The 19995-nt window shown below is 40.2% G+C and overlaps 1 protein-coding gene across 1 annotated transcript in view; it reads right to left on the reverse strand.

The window, feature by feature from the left end:
* The window catches only part of st3gal4 (ST3 beta-galactoside alpha-2,3-sialyltransferase 4), a 51266-nt gene extending 31602 nt beyond the window's left edge, over positions 1-19664 (reverse strand). The window contains exon 1 of the mRNA XM_080844915.1: positions 19601-19664. The gene's annotated coding sequence lies outside the window, so the exon portion shown is untranslated. The remainder of the gene's footprint in view (positions 1-19600) is intronic.
* Between the last annotated feature and the right edge of the window lie 331 nt (positions 19665-19995).

Below are 19995 nucleotides of genomic sequence, written 5' to 3' on the forward strand. Positions count from 1 at the left end.
AGCAGGCATCAGTGCCACACAGCTGCAAGCCACCGTGATAGCCCTTCTTTGACATCACATGTCCCGATATGAGTCTGTGGGGGAAAGTTAAGTGGTTTCCTCTTGTTTTATAAGGGTATGAAGTTCAGAAAATAGACATACATAGCTGAAAAGTCCTTTACAAGACCTATGTGACAAAGTTTGACAGAAGTTTCTATGTTTGTGGTTTGAGCTAAATTAATTTGCGATTAGTATAAAATAAGACGGGTACAGAAGCCTTGGAGTAGCAGCACAGTGTGTAAATTGCATACACTTTACCTTTTTGTTGTGTAGAAGGGGGGACTGCCCCAGTGTTTTGACAAACCCTATGAACCATGCAGGGTCTAGTTATTACGTTACAGCCAAAGTTGGTCATCAATGATATAATTCTGCTCCAAAATATGGGGAAAAGCTCAAATGATTTAAAAAGGAGGATAAAACGGGTACAGAGTGTCCACATGGCAGCTCCACGCAAACTCTTTGGCCTGTTAATGACTGATGCGCATTATTTCAATGCACAAAGGGGGGAGGTATGACATAACATTTTAGATAAGGGGTTCTAGTTATTTTTTATAAGAGATCATTGATGACAGACTGGCAGTGTGAGACTTAGTACAAGGAATGGCAGCAGAGCCTCAGGGGTGTATTCCAATACCTGAAGGCCCATTTAAACATGTAGTAATTCGATAGTATAGATATGGGAAGAAAAAAATTAAAAATAAATCGAGAAACGCAGGTATGTACCAGTAGCAGTTGAAACTTTTTCACAATGGGTTGAGGCGTGCCCTAGTCCGGATCCTGATGTTAAAAATAGTGAAAATATGTAAATTGTCAAATTTTAGTTGGCTCGATGCAATGTCCATTGCCCTGATGCACATGAGATCACAGAGAAATCACACTACACATATCACACCTCATGAAGTGCCCACGAAAAGGGCTATGCCCTTATCCAGTATTCAAGGGGATGGCAGGGGTCCACCCCTGAAGCATCTCCAGCGAGAAATCAGAAATGATGTGCAACAGTTGTTTTTAATCCATAAGATTATTTATTTACAGATGATGAACCAAGAATTAATAAGCAACCCACAGGTGGACGTTTGTGGCCTGGCTCAGCCTGGAAACTGGGTGTATGTAAAGATTTTCAGGCGAACGAGTATCCAACCCGGGAGAGAGGGACCATACAGAGTGACACAGGCCACTCCAACAGCGGTAAGAGTACAAGGGTTAAGTGTATGGTATCATCTCAATTTGTGTTACAGAACTCCAGTCCCACCAACGCAACAGAGACAAAATGGAGAGCTATCCAATGCAGAGAGGGAACCCTGGGAGAATGGTGCAGGTCAAAATTAGCATGGACCAGGACACCAACGACAGGAGAGGCAGGAAAAGGACCCAAGCGACAACATACACAGTCTTGGTGACGGCATACTACCATGACTTCAGCAGTCTGGAGGCGGATTACTTTGTGAGCACCTTTGTGGGCCCAGAGAAGGAGTAATAGGAGAGATGTGTTGATCCCTGTGCAAAAGGTCTGACCCAACCACTGCCTGATGTCCCCGGCCAGTGAAAGATACCCCGGGACCTACCCGTTTTCCATTGTCCATTTTCCCTTTTCCTGGAATAAATCATTGCCCTGCAATAGGTGAAGAGGATCAACGATCGTTTCCCTCACTGTTAGAAGGTGTTGAGGATCACAATGCGTTCACATGGCATACATACACACTGAAACATATATGGACGGTTGTACACTACATGAAGGGGATGAAGAATTTAGAGGAGCCTAGTTGAATTCACAAGGGTAGTCATCACTGCCCTCTTACTCTGCACTTCACTTCCCCCACGTGTCTGGGAGCCAAGAGTGTTCTGGACACATTACATATAGGGTAACTTACACAACAAAGAATTTGCTCTCGTTTTAGGCGGTCGACGCACCACAACGTTTTTGTCACATCTCAAACCTACACAACAAATCGCTCAAACAAAATAAAGATGAGGCATGAACATCACCGTCGTATTTAGAACGTTTAAGTATTATGAGTAATCATTGCAGATTATTATATGTCTCTATGGTTAAACTTAAGTGCCTTAAGAAGTTTAGGTGCTAGCTTAACGTGATACAGTGCCTTATAGTCTGGGGTTTAAAGGGAAGTGGTAACTCACCTCACTGAAAAAGAGCACGAATGTTTTCAATTTTTTCTATACTCTGTTTCACTAATGTAACTGCATTTTTTTATATGCATGCAAGTTAAATCTCCCTAAGGGGTAGCCTGGGGAGAAGATAATTGAGCTTTGCTGATATGATGTACCTCATATTATGGTACTATAATCTGTGTTCACCTATCAAATGTATTGGACCTTTTCTAAGAGTATACTGCATCTATTCTTTCTATTCTATTTTTATATCCTGTGTGAATTGATGATTATAGTAATAATTAAGTAGGAACTCACTTGTGATTGATCTGGTGGGTCGTATCATTTTTTTATCAAGTGTGTGTGGTTGCTTATCATCGCTGTATAGTTTAGTATAGTTTAGTAAATTATAATCATATTAATGCCAATGCATGCTGTACTAGTAATGAAGTAAGATAAACTGAAATATATCCATCGTATTGTGTGTCAAAATTGACACAAAGGGGCGTTTATGTTGAAAATTATCATTGTCAAACATCATTGTCAAACAGTGCCGTGGTGGTCATAGAGCAGAATTGCAGCTACAATTGTCATTAGGCTCGTGCGCAGGGATGGGTATCATGTAAGGTCAAGCATGAAAACCAGAGTGCAGGTGCAGGGCAGTGGAAAGTTACAAAGCAGTCAGGAGGGGGTCACCCATTTACACCCACACTCACACACACTTATACATACACACACATACAGAGATACACTTACACATACACACACAGGCATATGTACACTTCTATATACACATATACACACATACACACTTACACGCACACACACATATACACATACACACATTCAAACAAACACTCAATTACACATACACATACACACACACACAGATTCACACACACCTACACACATGGATACACAATCACACACATACACTCATACGCACACAACCATACAAATGCACACAAATGATGAGGCCTCTCAAGGCCAACATGGCCTTTCATCATGTGATAACCAAGAAAATTGGCAGGAGGATCTTTTCTCCCCAAAGCAAAAGTTCCCTCGCAACAGGTGAGCGAGAATATTCTGAGTGGCTAATAATGAGTATAAAAAGTGTGAAAGTATAAGGGAATATTCTGATTGGGTCATTTTTAGATACGGTGATGACCATGATGCATAAACTGACGAATTATGAGTATAAAAGACAATGCATTGGGTCTTAGATTCAGAGCTTAACGGGGACGCCCACTCTCATATTTGGATGATCTGTCTGCAGGACTAAATAAAACTTCAGTTCATCGGACTCCGGACTTCTGACTCTGATTGAATATTATCTCTAAGTTTTTGGAAACAGTTGTATTTTCGCTACAACAGGGTCTTACTCTAAAACTGTGGCAATTTTCATAGTTGAAAAATTCAATATTGTTTGATATTAAATATTCAGATTTCCAGTGTCAGCCGTGTGTGTTTAACTATCCTACCAGTCCCTCTGTTCAACATTTAAGTTAATTTTGGCACTAGATAACTATAGCCTATTACTCACAGAGAACAACATTTCCACCCCCAACATGAAAAAGCTGTATGCTCCAAAAAGAGAAATGCTGCATCTACCTTGAAAAAATGAAATCAAAAGAAATTGCACTCACCCTGGTGGGAACTCACATATTGCTCATTCTTACATTTAGCAACTGTGCAGGTTTTTCAGATATCCACCCAGGCAATGATCTCAACTGGTCAGTCGTACACAAGTGAACACAGCTCAAGTCGTGCAAAGCTCCACACACCCTGAAGTCACACACTTCCAAGGAATAAAAATGTACAGCCAAAACCTTTACCAAGGTATAGAATTCAACGGTTGCATTTCAGCAACACCCTTTTCCGGTCTCACAGGGTGCTCTTTCCTGTGACTTCTGAGAGCTTCATTCTCAACAGAGCCACGTGGGTGTGCCCTGAGGAGGAAGCTGGGCCACTCACCACCGTATCGCACAATGGTGTCTTAGTGCAAAGGAGGAAAGTTTTACATGTCGTTTTAGTTCCCCCCTTCTTTCTTTCCTCCATTTTTACAAAGCAATTTCATACACCAATATGGTTTAGTATTGGTTTCTATACCTTGTTAATGTATATAGGGCCAAACGGCACTACCTAAATAAGTTATAGTTCACTAAATATTTTGGGGGCTGCTCATATTTACACTTTGCATTTAACATTTTGTATATCCTGATCAAATTCCAAGACATGGGTCTGGTGTTTATGCAGGGCATACTTCTAAATAACAGTAATATAGGCTAATCTGAACAACAACATTTAAGGCTAACCTCTAACCTCAAGGCTAACATTTACCTAATATGTCTTCCATCTCAAGTTCAGCTTGATAGCTTCAATTAAAAGATTTACACATTTTGATTGAAGGTAGGCAAACTGGTTTCCCTGTAAGATTTAATAATATGTGCAACTTTTCAGCCAAGAGCCATGATACAACTTGTTATCAACTTGCCCTGTTGTGCACAGATCTCAGGCAGACACACACACACACACACACACACACACACACACACACACACACAGGTGATGAAAACCCAGGGGGTGCAAGCAATAAACGGATGGTGAGTGAGGGCAGGTGGGGCAACTGTTCCACGTGAGTACAGAGTGTTTGTGAGCGAGACAGAGAGAGAGAGGGAGCCAGCAGGAAAATGTGACTGATTTGGATAGAACCAATACTGCAGGAAAATGAACGTTAAACAGGATGAAATTAATTTCTAGTACTGTTGTTGCTGCTACACTTTGAAAACCAAAATCTACACCCAATTTAGAGCAACAGGAACGTACCAAAGAGAGGATGCTTAGGGTCTAACGTGACCGCTCTCAGCTAATACTGACGAGCAAGGTCAATACATGTAAACTTCCCCTTAGGTCAGAATCACCAGTGGTGGGCCAGGTCAGATTCAGAGACACCAGCACTAGTGATGTTTCGTTTGTGAACGATTCGTTCATTTTGAACGAATCCTTACAAGGACTCGAGAGTAACGTAGCATAGGCTAAGCCAAGGAAACAGAAATGATTTGTTGAATGCAGGTCACGTGAAAAATGATCCAAAGACCCGAATCCGAAGACCCAGTCGGAAAAAGAATGAATATTTTCTGTTTCCTCTACCAGTACTGAGCCTATGCAGGTCACGTGGAAAAGGATCCAAAGACCCGTATCCGGCAGATGAACCAATCATAGATCCAAAGACCCGTATCCGGCAGAAGAACGAATCATAGATCCAAAGACCCGTATCCGGCAGAAGAACGAATCACAGATCCAAAGACCCGTATCCGGCAGAAGAACGGATCATTGATCCAAAGACCCATATCCAGCAGAAGAACGAATCACGACACGGTCGGGAGGTGAACTATTAGTTCATCTGCCGGATGCAAGTCTTTGGATAATTTTTCACGTGATCTGCATAGGCTCAGCATGGGAAGCTAGAGAAAACCGAAATGTTTCGTTCATTTTGACTGGGTCTTCGGATATGGGTCTTTGGATAATTTTTCACGTAACCTGCATATGCTCAGAAGAGGAAACAGAAAGGACTTATTAACCTTGTTCAGTTTCGTGTGACTAGGTTTAGTAAGATGTGAATGATATTCATTCACAAGAAATAATTATGATTTCGTTATACTTTACTTACTACTTACTACAGTTTAGTGAAGCGTAATTGTTTGCCGTGATAATTAAATGCTTCTGTGATAATAATTAAATGCTTATGTGATAATAAATGACCATTTCATCCAAACTTTCATGATACATTATTTGAATGCAGGAATTTAATCTGCTGGTTTACATGCACTAACCTACGCGTTTGTCATGGACGTATTTAGGCCAGGGAATTGCCTATAAAATGTCAAGCAACACCCAACACCCAAAGATTCCCAGGTCTCTCAGCCCAAAATTGACTGCTATAACATAACATTATATACTATTCTACCAGCCAATTAGTATATCCACCGTTTCCACCGACACATTTTACGATTTCTTTCCATATGGCTTATTCTCATTCCGTAGCATTAGATAACATGGCCTTGTGGTCCATTGGCCAGGTAGATCACCGCGTCGCCATTGCAGCTAGCCAGTGGGGGCTTGACAGCCGGAACTTTTTCATGACACGTGGGCAGCGGCACGAGCGCAATAAATAAATAAATAAATAAATAAATACTCATTATCTGGACCGCGAAGCGGTTTTCTATTATCTATCATATCACTGTGTGGGGAATTGGAAAATTGGCGCTCCCTGCAGCTGCAGGCGCCCCTGAGAAAGTGCGGTACACAGATCCTGTGTGAGAATGGGGAAGGGGTGGGGGCGCGGGGGACAGTTCACCTCTGTGTCTCCCAAATGGAACTTGTTAGGTTGGAATTTTCCTCTGCTAATGTTGTAATCAACTAAGCCTACATGGTCATCGACATACTCATTATTCACATTATTGCCATTGACAGGACCGGCTTACTTTCACCACTGATGTTATCCTAGGCTTAGGCAAGTTATCTCTGGTTAAAACTAGCTAATGTTAGTTATTCTCTAGCTAGCCAGACAGTTATCCAAACAGTGTTTAATTTCGTACTGCGTGTGTTATCGGCAAACGTTCACGTCATGTTAATCCATTATTAAACTGAGCATATCAATTGTTAATCCTTGGAGAGAACAAATCTGACAGTACAACTTGAAGACCAAATTAAATATTCTTCACGCTGCTGTTCCACACTATAAGGTACACAAAAAAGTACAACACTATTTCACAAGTAAAGCTTTAATGCAATATCTTTGTGGGAGCTTATGTTTCTTTCCATAGACACTCACAAGAGTGAATGTTAACATGTCAACCCTTAATGTGTCCCGATAGTTGACGCGTGTGGGTATTTGATTTTAAGAAATTAAACTTAGCATTTGTATTGTTTAACAGAATGGCCAATGTTTGACATTGTCCGATAACTGACATAGCAACACTAGGACACTGCCCTGTAATGGACAGGGTAATGCCAGTTAATTAACTAATAAACGTAGGTCAACATCTCATTGCCTCTCCAGATGAGTTAAATTAATTAAAGGTGAATGAATGTAATCTTTCCCTGCGGTGCATGAACAATGCTGGTATGGGATGATGTTATCTGCGATCGTGATGACCGTGAGATGAGGCTTCTCACTCTTGCATTGTGATCTGCAAATTCTTCACTGAGAGCATGACAAAGAGCTTCCTTCGGCCAGCTGGTGAGGCAAACTAACTTGTTCGTACATTCTCTGAGAGTAAAGCTGACCGCTTCTTTTGCACAATCTGTCCTGCGACTGAGAACAGTCTTTCACATGGAACCGTGGATGAAGGAGTGGCTAGATATTTGAGAGCCCTGAATGCTGAAAGCTTATGCATCTTAAGAGAAAAGCCCAATACACAGGATTCTCCCAACTCAATACATCGACAAACACACATATGTCTGCTCCAAAAGTAAATGAGCGATCTAGCGATAGATAGCGAACTATGCTAACTAAGCAATCTAGTTGAGAGAACACCCCCAAATAGTTGTTTCATGTCAACTAGTAGTATTACCACTACGAGTACATAACTAGTCTCTCCAACACATTTGTTAATGTTAAAATCAAAATGTTAATGTTACCGTCAAAATTAGGGGTGCAACGGATCATCATTGATCCGTGATCCGTTCGGATCATCTATTTCGGTTCGGCACACGCATGATCCGCGGATTGATTTATGAAAAAAAAAAATTTGTGCGCATGTTCAGTCCACACACAGCCGTAACCATGCTAGTTCCAGGGACAGAGCTACTTAACACGCTCTGGGTAAAAGTCTGCAACAGTTCCCTTTTCAATAAGCAAACAGTCCTATGGCTCATTGTGATTTATTGTCCTCAGCGTACAACATGTAGAACAGTGGGCATGGAAAATAAAAGTAGGCTAGACTTTGGTGACTACTGTAACGATAACTGCTGCCTCTAGTGCTACGTCTGTTTCCATATACTCGCGCTGCCACACAAACCTGTCGCCTAGGTTACCACACAGACGTAACACGTAGCTGACATAGCGATTGCTAACATAAAGAAAAACCTGCAACACAGCGTGGTCATGGCGAGCGGAGGAACAGAAGAACTTGAACGCCCCACATTTAAATCCCCTGTTTGGGAGCATTCTGGCTTCCCTGTCAAATTGAATGCAGAAGGAAAGAGGTTGGTGGATAAAACTGTGACTGTGTGTAGGCACTGTGGCACAAGAAAGCCATACAACAGTGGAAACACATCGTGCATGGCCACGCATTTACAGCGACATCACCCCGGTGTTTCACTGACAGGAGTGAAACCGAAGGCGGCTCAACAACCGCCCATCACCGCGGCATTTAAGCAGCCCCTTCCTTTTTTTTTTTTTTTTTTTTGCTGATCCGAAAAATGATCCGATCCGTGACTCTGATCCGAGGAACGATCCGAACCGTGAGTTTTTTTGATCCGTTGCACCCCTAGTCAAAATGTTAATGTGACCGTCTATAAAATTGCACGCTTAGCTATCCTAGCTAGCGATAGCATATGCCAGCAAGTTGCCAGGACCTTATTTTAATCTATGTAGCATTTTGTGAATGGGCAACCTAATCCTGATCATCCCAAGGTATGCATAAGGCACAACCCTGAGAGCAATAACCTGGTAATCTGATACAAAGCCATAGCATTACATCAGGATCATCATTTTACAAGCAACGTGTCAGTGACTGAAATACTTTCAGCAACAAGCCCGCATATCCCTTGAACAATAACGTTACTAGCCGCTATCTTGCTCCACACTGCTTTGTTAGTGCACTGTACTATAGATTGGCACCATCCTAGCTAGCTAGCTAGATACCTCTCCAGAGATTGAATAAAGAATCTGTGTAGGTTATTCGCTAGCTTGAAATATTACATACAGATTTTACCCAGCGATGAAAGAACATGGCTAGTCTACACACGGTTGTGCTGGCTGCATTTAATGAAGAGGTCGTGGGGTTTCTCATTTTTTGATTGAGAACTGTATGCTTTTGCTTCGATTATTGTTGTGTTCCCTTCGTTGTTGATCTTATCGTTTTGGATACATCCTTCTCCTGCATATTGCAGTCCCTTTTGCCTTGTTCCGGAGGATATCGCCGAGATATGATCCAAAAAGAATCACTGACACTGACAGATATAGCTCTTGTCCCGGCCGTCCTCGCCATGCTTATGGGTTGACAGTCCTGGGAGTTTTGTAGACGTAGCAAAAGTATCTAAGGGTAGGGGCTTTTGCCAACGGTCAATTGAGGGTATATTGGAAGCTAATTCTGCGCATGCGTTAAAAAAATAACGCATTAATCCTTCAATTTAATCATAACGCGTTATTTTCACAGCTCTAGTATTTACATTTTGGCCATTACACTAACAGACTGGTATTTCTGTGTGTTTCAGCTGCTGCCTCAGGCCTGGAGACTGACGTTGCCTTTAGAGCAGCAGTGGTGGTTGGGCCGGGTTCTGTTCAGGAGTTGTGGGGGCATGCTATGGGGGCTGGTATTCATAAGCCTGTCTGGAGGGAATGGTACATCATGGACATCGAGTGCCTGGAGTACTGTAGTTCCTGTCACAAGAAGTTCATAGGGCATCTTGGCATTGGCCAACATTTGTCCATTATTAAAATGCTCCAGGTCACCCATGGACATCTTTTCCCTGAACTTTGGCATCCCTTCCCTGTTTGATCTAACCAGTCACTGAGGCACCAGTTTTGTGTCTCAGTAAATGATGAAAAAGGGTGGGACTGCTGTACCAGTGGTCCACATACAAAACATGACCCTCGCCAAGGAAAGGCTACATTAAAGTGGTCACAACTGACCCTGACATCCCCAGGTCTGTGACCATTGTAATGTCTGTTGACTTGCAAGTACAGCTGCAATGAATAGTCGACAAAATCGACGACTTCGATTGTGAAAAATGGTCGACGTGGATTTGTATTGTCGACGCTTTTTATTTTGGTCAGACGCTAGCATAGCTACCAGTAATTCCCATACAGCGTTGCAGTGCACTATAGGAAGTGCGAAATAGTGCTTCTTTACCTCATAATAATTGACCATCATTGAGAAAAATGGAACAGAATCTGCAAATAGCCTAGCATACAAATCAAACTACTGACAGAGAAGACAAATATAACACCTGCTTTCTATACTTTTATACATGTATACATACATGTACACAATTTGAAAATATGTACGGCTAACAGAATGGTTTTGTCACTTTTCTCAATGATGGTCAACTATAAATCTTATAGAAGCACTATTCCAATATTTCAAAAATAATGAGCTGTGGGAGCACAAGAGCAGTGAGCATCTAGCAGCAATTATCATAGACATTCATCTATAACTTATTGTTAGGTTTAGCTCATGGAGGATGCTTGCTAACGCTATTTCAGTTATGTAATGTGCAATGTAGTAAATCAGTGAAATATCAGAGTAGCCCGTATTTTAGTTTGTTCTGAATAGCAAACTTCCTCCACTTAGCATTATTCAAAACAAAAGATTGTGGAAAAATATTTCATATGTTGAATTTGAATGTCACTTGCAGCCCAGTTATTCTTGAGTTATTTTGCACCTGTAGGGGCTTGATTGCTATTTTATGTTACTTTTAAAACTTAATTTGCACAAGCATATTTGCACTTAATTTGTATGACTATTATATGTCATTATTATGATGTACACTACTATTATTGAGTCAACATTTTGAGTCATTATTTTAATTTGCTATGGGAAATAATCATTAGATTAGTCGATTCATCGAAAAAATAGTTGACAGATTAATCGATTACCAAAATAATCGTTAGTTGCAGCCCTACTTGCAGTATACACAATTATGTCCTGGACATACCCTGTTATTTTGTTTGCATAGTGAAAGGGGAACATGAGTATAATAGCATTTTTGTATGCAAAATTTCACTTAAAACTATTGTTGATGTTAACCTTTTAACAGAGCTGTCCAGAAATATGTTGTGTAATTGTAATAGAGCGAAATAGAAATTAAAAAGCAGAAGATTTCTGCCTGGTTCAGCATGATTTACTTTTGCCAGCTTGATGCCAAAACTTTGAGGGGATAAACTGTTTGAAGGACAGCCTTCCTTTCCAATTCAATATGGACTCGTCAATGCAAAGATCTTGGTGGGGGTAAAAAATCTGATTAAAAGACTTCATTATTTGGGTAAAGGTGGTTCAAATTTTTTTCAAACTGTTGCATATGAATGCGCTGGTAATGCGCAAGTATGATCTGTGATTGTAATATGAAAAGGTGTCTGCACAGTTTGTGTGCATCAATGATGAGACTACAATTATGCGTAATCTGAGGAGAATATGCTAGTCAGCTAGTCAGCTCTCGTGAAGCATTTCATGTACGGTATATTCCCACTGCGATGCTGGTTTTCATCTCAAACTGACATTGGCCATGATATTTGACTGAACATTGAGTAATGTACCACACATTTTATTATCCGTTATGTATATTTAATGTACCATTATTTCCTTACAGGGATTAATAAATGTTTCATGAAAAATATCACTTTTTGTGCTTGTCTTGTTGTACCGGAGGTCATGTCTTCCCTATACTTGCAAACGTTGTAACTTTGTCATATAATTGGACGTGGACCACACAAATATTATTAGACTACATATAAAGTAAACAAAATGATATTGACTTCAAGAGGTATAAAGGGAGAAGGTGGCTGAATGTACAATGTTAGCTCACGTTAGCGAAGTAAGTAGTAACCCACATACAGGCTAATTGTTACGCTTCTATTGGAACGTTCATGTCACCTCATTCCAAATCACACCGGTGTGACGGAATGCTATTAAGGAAAGTTTGGGGCTGTCACACTGTCGTGACGCAACGTTCGGAAAGGTTAAAACCTCACACTTCTTACATAAGACATATCCAACAGCCTAATTAGAATCTGCATCGACTACTAAGCAGAAATATCTCCATACAGTTGATTTCACTTCATTTAGTATCATTTTAAACTCTCCAGATGACAGTTTCTCTTTAACTTCCTCTGTGATGCCATTTTGACACCGGTAATGGCGTTGTCACGGACATAAACAAATTCCTGCCACGGGATGGAGGCTGTTATCCTAAAATGTAGGACCTAAATGTGATTTCAGGTTCCGACAGGCTCGGGTCGGGTATCCATCCTCTAACACAGGGGTCTTCAACAGGGGGTCCGCGGAGGTACTGCAGGGGGGTCGCGAAATCTTTGGTTGATAAGACAATTTTTTTAATATTTCGAAAAAAAAAATAAAAAATCAACCAATTTTTTTTCCCACAAATTTAAATGTCTTCCGAATCCGAATTGTATTTATTCCCTTTAAATTTACATTAACATAAATCCAACATATTGTAGCGAACGTATAAATTGATCGAGACGTTATCTTTCAGTCCAATCGACACATTCAGCTACCCACAGGAGCTCTCTCAAGCTGGGCACCGGTTCACTCACAGCAACTTTCATGCAAATACGACAGCACAGGCACTCGCCAATCAGATCACGTTTCTGCTCAAGTCTAAAGAGCGCGAAGATCAAAAATAAAAGATGGCGGACCAAACTCCATAGCTGGTCTTGTTTGTACCTATAAATTGTTAGTTTGAATTTTTTTTTGCTTAGATTTTAAAAAAAATAAAAAAATAAAGAGAAATAGACACTGTACAAGGTCAAAAAACGCTAATTGTAACTGAAAAATAAGTCTGAGAGGATTTGCAAGGTGTATGAGCCCCCTAGCTAATGTTAGCATGCTACTAACTACAATCTTAACAACTTGCTAGCGCCAGACTCCTCCTCCGTCATCCGTTGGATCGTGTCAGTCAGGAGTTATTGAAAAGAAGTTATATCTCACTAATGTGGGAGGATGTGTGCCATCGACACAGGGCGCCTAAGTCGTTTTGCCGAGCGCCTATGAAAAATCCCGAGCGCCAATGAAAAATCCCGAGCGCCAAAAAAGGCAAAAAAAGTGCGCGATGAAAAAAAAAAAAAACTGTCATCTATGCGTCACGCATGCAATGCCTGTCAGGGAATCGGTTCTCAATAGTATGTTTCAAGAGTCCTACAGCCGAATCAACGTTCTGTTTTGATCAGTAAACGAGTTGATAAGTGTGTCTTCTTCTTGGCTGATTAATACGCAACTGTGAGGTGCGCAAAGGGACAGAGCGGCAAGCTGCCAATCACTCAATCTGCGTACATGCATCATGACTGACAGTCGACGGTGATTTTGAGCATAACATTCCATTTTCGGTATTCATTTCTTTCAATTTAATAAAAAATATCTGCTATGTTGAGGACCTAATTGATTTGTCTAACCATTTAAACGAGTAGCAGTAGACCGCGGGACCTCGGGAGAGGCAGACAACGGCATTCATTTATCAATGAAAGCTCAGCTCGTTCTGAGGAGATTAGTGTTGCATCTCGAATATAATTCAGGGCTCTCAAGTGTCACGCATTGAGCGTGAGTCATTCATTTCGGTCTTTAATCACGCACTCCAGCCACACATCGTATTTCTCACGTTGAAAAAACACTCTAGGCTATTTAATATGCCGCAGCGCGCAAACATGACCTGGCCGAGCTGCCCTCACCATGGAGGAATTAAGCACGTCTCCCCGAATCCCCTGTAGTTCTGCCGTGAGGTGCCACTTATGAGCCAATCAAAAAAAAAAGAAATGGGCTACAGCCTATCAGAATAACCGTATCTTTTGTATCTGTTGTATCTGGGTAAGATTTAACCCAGCAACCAATGAAAATAAAGCATCCTGGAATTGCACGCGATTGAACTTCTAAAAGCTTCGTTCACCTAAGGAAACCACTGGAGCTACGAGCATCAGTCTTCTACAAGGAGTGAGCTGTCTCCTGTTTTAATGTGATGACAAATTCACAATGGTTTGACACAAGCAATGACAACTTGACTGCAGTTAGAGACTATTTCCCAGATAATTACCATCGGTTTTTAAATGAGTGTTTGTAGCCAACACACTTTTAGGCCTTTTCACTATAGCTTTGACTCTGAACTTCGTTAATAGGCTATAATAAATTCGAGTAGGCCTATTAAAAATATATGTAGCCTAAAATTACCATGAACTTGTTAAATCATTTTACCAGGACACCAAAAGGCGGAGGGTGAAATGTTCACAGTACCTGACTTTAAAATACAATAAAAAAAAGAATATTTTTCCGCAATTAAGTCCTCCTTGGTTAACACACATCAGCACTTTACCATAGCCACCATTATTTCTGAAATGGTGAAAAAAACTACATAGATTTCTACTAAAAAGCTGTCACGTTAACAGAGTCTGTGCGCGCGAAGACCCATTTTGACCCAGGAAAAACCCTGCGACAGATGCTTGAGGATACACTGTCCCTTTTTTATGTATAATGAAATAAAAACATATATCTGTGAATTATTTTAATAAGTTGTTATTAATTGTTAGCTCAGATTTGTTTGCAAGATGTATGTTTATAAATGGCAGTGGCACGGCCACCCTGTACCTTTCATGTTGTTAAATGTTAAATTAAATTCAATGTTAAAAAATGTTAAGTTAAATTCATGTTCAAAAATGTTAGGTTAAATTCAATGTTAAAAAATAAAAATGTTAATGAATATTAACCTTTGTATTATTTGAATAGCTTAGTATTGAATACACAATAACAGGGTAGATATGTTTATTTGGCACTAGGCCCAGTATATTATAAACAAAATGTTATGCAATTTATATAGTAGGGGGTCTCATCTCGCCATCAGTTTGGGGGTCCCTGGCCTGAAAAACGTTGAAAACCCCTGCTCTAACACACACACACACACACACACACACACACACACACACACACACACACACAGGTGATGAAAATCCAGGGGGTGCCAGCAATCAACTGATGATGTATGAAGGCAGGTTGGGCTACTGTTCCACATGAGCAGAGTGTTTGTGAGGGAGAGAGGGAGAGAGAGCAAGAGAGGGAGCAAGAAGTAAAGTGGCTGATTTGGATAGAACCAATACTGCAGGAAAATGGCTATAAAACTATAAAACCTGCAAGCATAATTCAAAGAACGTTAAACAGGATGAGATTAATTTCTAGTACAGTTGTTGCTGCTACACTTTGAAAACCAAAATCTACACCGAGTTTGGAGTAACAGGAACGTACAAAAGAGAGGATGCTATGGGTCTATCGTGACAGCTCTCAGCTAATACTGACAAACAAGGTCAATACATGTAAACGTCACCTCAGGTCAGAATCACCAGCGGTGGGCCAGGTCAGATTCAGAGACACCAGCAAGTCTGCTGAGCCCGGGATGAGTCCACATGAACCTTTGTCTAAGGCACACCCAAAGTCAAAATCACCCACAGGAGCTCTGATACACTTCTCTGATACAAAAAGCTGACACACCAGAGCTCCAGATAATAAGTTATTGAATAAATCTTCCGATATATGAAGCCGTTTCTGCTCTTGTACAGCATTTGCACCCGATTTGCCATAAACAATCTGAAAGAGAAAACTAAACTATTTTAACTTTCAGCACAGAAATGAAGCCCATGTTTCCCAGACAAAAGAAATTCCTGGGCAGAGCGCTCGCCACTTAATACATCATAAAGGTAAATTACCATGACTCCAATATTGGATGTTTCACAAATAGCCCAATGTCAGAATTATTGAAATAATGCAAAGAAAAGATTCCCAAAACTCTCCCAGCCCTAAACAATGTCAGCTGCATTTTACACAAAAGACTGCTATAACACAACATTACATTATCATTCTACCAGCCTAGTAAAATAGTATATCCACCGCTTTCCACTGAACATTTAACGAGCATTAGATAACATGGCCTTGTGGTCCACCGGCCAGGGAGCTTAGAGTCTAACAAGCTATATCTTACAATAAACTTAAAGTAAAGCTAGCTATATAAAATACTGCTAATAAAAAATGTATAAGAGGTCAACCAATGTGTTGAAATATGCAAATAATGCAGTAATCTGATCAATTTACCAGCTAACTTGCTTTGGAAACACTGAACATGGATGGGGTTGAACGTTGGAAAATACAATGTTTGGAACTATAGGTTGCAAATGACATGCTTTACTTCCACATAAAAAAAAAATGTACTCCTTGGGGGAAACCTTAGCGTAGAGCCCTGAGCTAGATGGCGCCATTGCAGCCAGCCAGTGGGGGCTTGACAGCTGATGATAATAGGGCAGCAGAGGTATAGAAATTACCTTACCACGGTATTTGAATAAATGCCACCTTGTGGTTTGCAGTTATACCACAAGCAAGCCCCCTTGGGAAACAGCAGGGAAGGTTTAAAACAGCGATGACGATTAGCTCAGACAGAGATTAAATAACTTTTTGTTTATTGCACAATACGAAAGCAGGGATCTCAAGGCTGAGCTTAGAAGGAAGAGAAAAAGAGATGGAAAGATGAAAGATAAGGATGTCGGCTACTGCCGTGTAGATTACAAGACAAAAATGAGGGATGAAAATGAAACCTTTCAGTTATCATTGGCCAGGCTGAAGACAAAGGTGCTGGTGTAACTGCATTTGCAGGGCCACCGCTTTGGCCTTTACTCCACTGACTCGTCACAACAACATTTTAGAGATCTAATGGGTCTAAAGTCGGCAAAAAAACACGCATTTCACTGAAAGATTACGATTGCTGGGTCTCTCAAACAGTTAGCTGCTACGGGGTTATTGTGTCAATTCATTCTCTGATTTGGTTTTCTTTATAAGAAAACGGAACTTGCAAAAAATGCTAATCCACCACATACAAAATGACCATGGCCACTCTCATACTACATGGTTGTGTTCCTCTCAGAAAGCAGTTTACATGTAAAATCAGCAGTTTAAAAACTACATAGCCTTTTCAGTAAAGTTATCATAAACAAATATTTTTGAGATATGACATTTTTACTTTATTACATTTTTGACACTCTTTCTTACTTTTTTTGTGGAAATAACAAGTTTGTTTTATTAAGATTGTAAAAATTGTGTAGTGTAACCCAAACATTTGTAGCAATTGCTCAATATATATTATTATTATTATTTTTATTTTTTTTAAATGGGCCATCATCACACACTACCCGACTTTTTCCACTTGATTATCAGGGTTAACAAAAAATAGGCATAATCCGACACACAACTAGTCTAGGATCAAACAACCCGATTGCCGCCAGGCAGTCCCACCATGACCCTTAGGGGCAAAAAAACTTTCAGTTACATGATGACAAATGTAGCATGCAAACACTTTTGTCTCACAGAGCAGAGCCTCCATCAAAAATGGCAACTATGTTAGAATGCATTGCATTATCATTACATAAATACAGATAGCCTATTAGCACCGTTTGTCCAGGAGCTTATCAATACTACGGTACCGACCAGTCAGATCATTTATTAACTCTGAATAACTAATTAACTATAATTGAGTATCTCCACATCCTTTGTGGTCCTTATGTGGCAACTTCAAAGTTTTATTTCCCACCCACTCTAGTTCAGCCCTATTACACAAATCGATCATAACAGCAACTCATAATGCATTCATCATATAAAAACTAAATCAGAAAACGTAGCTCCACAAATCTACTGACAACCTTGGCCAATATATACACACAAATACTGGTTCTCTGGGAACAGTGTATAGCTAGCGGGCCGCGGCACAACCGCTTTGACAGGATCAGAATTCTGTTTGCTCACTAAGCCTTGTGTCAATCAAACTTCAGTAAAAGGAAAATCTTTTATACGAATAGAGCCAAAACAATCTGTTGCATACAATGACATGTTCAAAATGGCTCCTTCAAGTTATTAAACTACTGTCTGGGATTGGATGACACTCATTTTCGTTTGTCTGGCTTCACTTCTTTGATTCACTGGTTGTTGTTAATTTTAGCAGTAGTCTTGTTAAATGTTAAAAGTATGACACAATGTATCATCTTTTTTTTTATTTTTTACTTTGAACAGCAAATGGTCCCACCCAAATGTCAATCACTGTACTAGCCAGGCTCTACGTGGTGCAGTCATACAGTTAATTGTCTCGTTCAGTTACTTATTTGATTTACAATATTACACTGGGACCATGCTTTTCCATTCCAAGGATCTCGTATTTTCCCCATTCAGTTTCCAGTATGTCATAATGCTCCAGGTTTCACTTTAACGCCTAAGCAACCAGTGGTTAAAGCTTGCACACTACCAAGATTTAAAATAAAGTATATTAAATGAATTGTTTATCAGCCTCAATGGTAAAGTGTCATAGATTACAGCTATGCACTTAACCCCACCAGAACAAAATTGTAACCTTTAAAATGTGGGTTGCCATCTTAATCCTCTGTAGGTAAAGAGTGACAGCTTTGATACAGCTTTTCTATGCAACACGCGGTAGTACGGTATAAAGGGAAACGTTGTCAGATATGCCGTTACATGGACGTGATCACTGAGCTGGCTGAATATCTTTACAGGCTACATTACACATGGCTTGCAACATATGAACAAAATAGCAATACATCAACAAATGTATAAGATATATAATATGAAGCTAACAACGAACAATCTCACTAAAAGTCAAAAACACACACATCCCATTATGCGTCAACCTCACTGACAGCTTTCACAATATACCAACTATCGTTAAGACAGCATGAATGAGTAAAGAACGTCACCAAAACCAAACTGACTCTTAAAATGCTTATGATCGGAAACGTTACCACATTGTAGCAGGTAACGTACACGTAACTTTATAAAAACTAAGATAACACTGCTGGACATACGACATAAACCGACTCTAAATAACTTACCGTTAAGTTCAAGGCAAATCTGCATGTTACTTCATGTTCACTTAACTCTTAACGTACCGTTAGCAAAACGTTAACGTTACCTTGTTGTTAAGGCGACGTGTCCTCATGCATATTTTTACATTTGGCGAGCGGTAAAGACATCAAAACTAGAAACGTGGAGAAGATACCTAGCTAGCTAACTGTTTACTGTTACCTATTTTTATTTGATAAATAGAAAAGCCTACTGCATGTAACAATATAAGTAACGTTGATCACATTAGTGGACTTGCCTACCCGAGGCTATCCTTTAAAACGATGACAGCTAACATTAGGTTATTGAGCCTGCTAACATTATATGTTGACGTTGGATTAACCAGTTTATCGATACATACCCTATATTTACACAATGATAGCTGGTTTTAGCTAAGGTTAGCTAGCGAACCTAATCAGCTGCGTACTTAACCGTTAACTTACCACGCAAACAGCACAATAAAATGGCTTTGTAAACGCGAAGTTGTTGTAGTTATTGGCAACTTTCTACCATCTTATCGTTTTGTAATAACGTTACTGACTGAAACACGTTTCCAATGAAGAACGTTTAACACAAATCAATGGTATCTAATGGAGGGGAAAATAATAATACATCAGACTTACCGCCTGTGGAACTGGTTAGACTATTCAAAACAGGTCGCAACTTGACAGTACAAGTAGGTGACGATGATGATTAAAAAAAAAACAGACAGTTCAGCTGGCAAATGCCTCGGAAGCTGCAGCGACAAGTCAATTTAAGAAAGGGGGTTCCAAATATTAAGTGGGAGGCGCCGTGGTTTGGATTCAGAGGTGGTACTGTGAATTAAATGAGATACCCGCCGCGACAGCGGTAAAATGCAATTCCTTCAGCGGTGCATCCCTCTGTCATCGCTCTTTTCCCTTTGTTATAATAGGTAACACTAGGTCCTATAAGGTGATTGAGGTGTTAAAATGCTGCACGATATTGCTACAGTGACTTCTTACTACTTGGCACAACATGTTCCCAAATTCAAGGGGTT

Source organism: Sprattus sprattus (genome assembly GCF_963457725.1).
Source record: "Sprattus sprattus genome assembly, chromosome: 9".
NCBI lineage: Eukaryota > Metazoa > Chordata > Actinopteri > Clupeiformes > Clupeidae > Sprattus > Sprattus sprattus.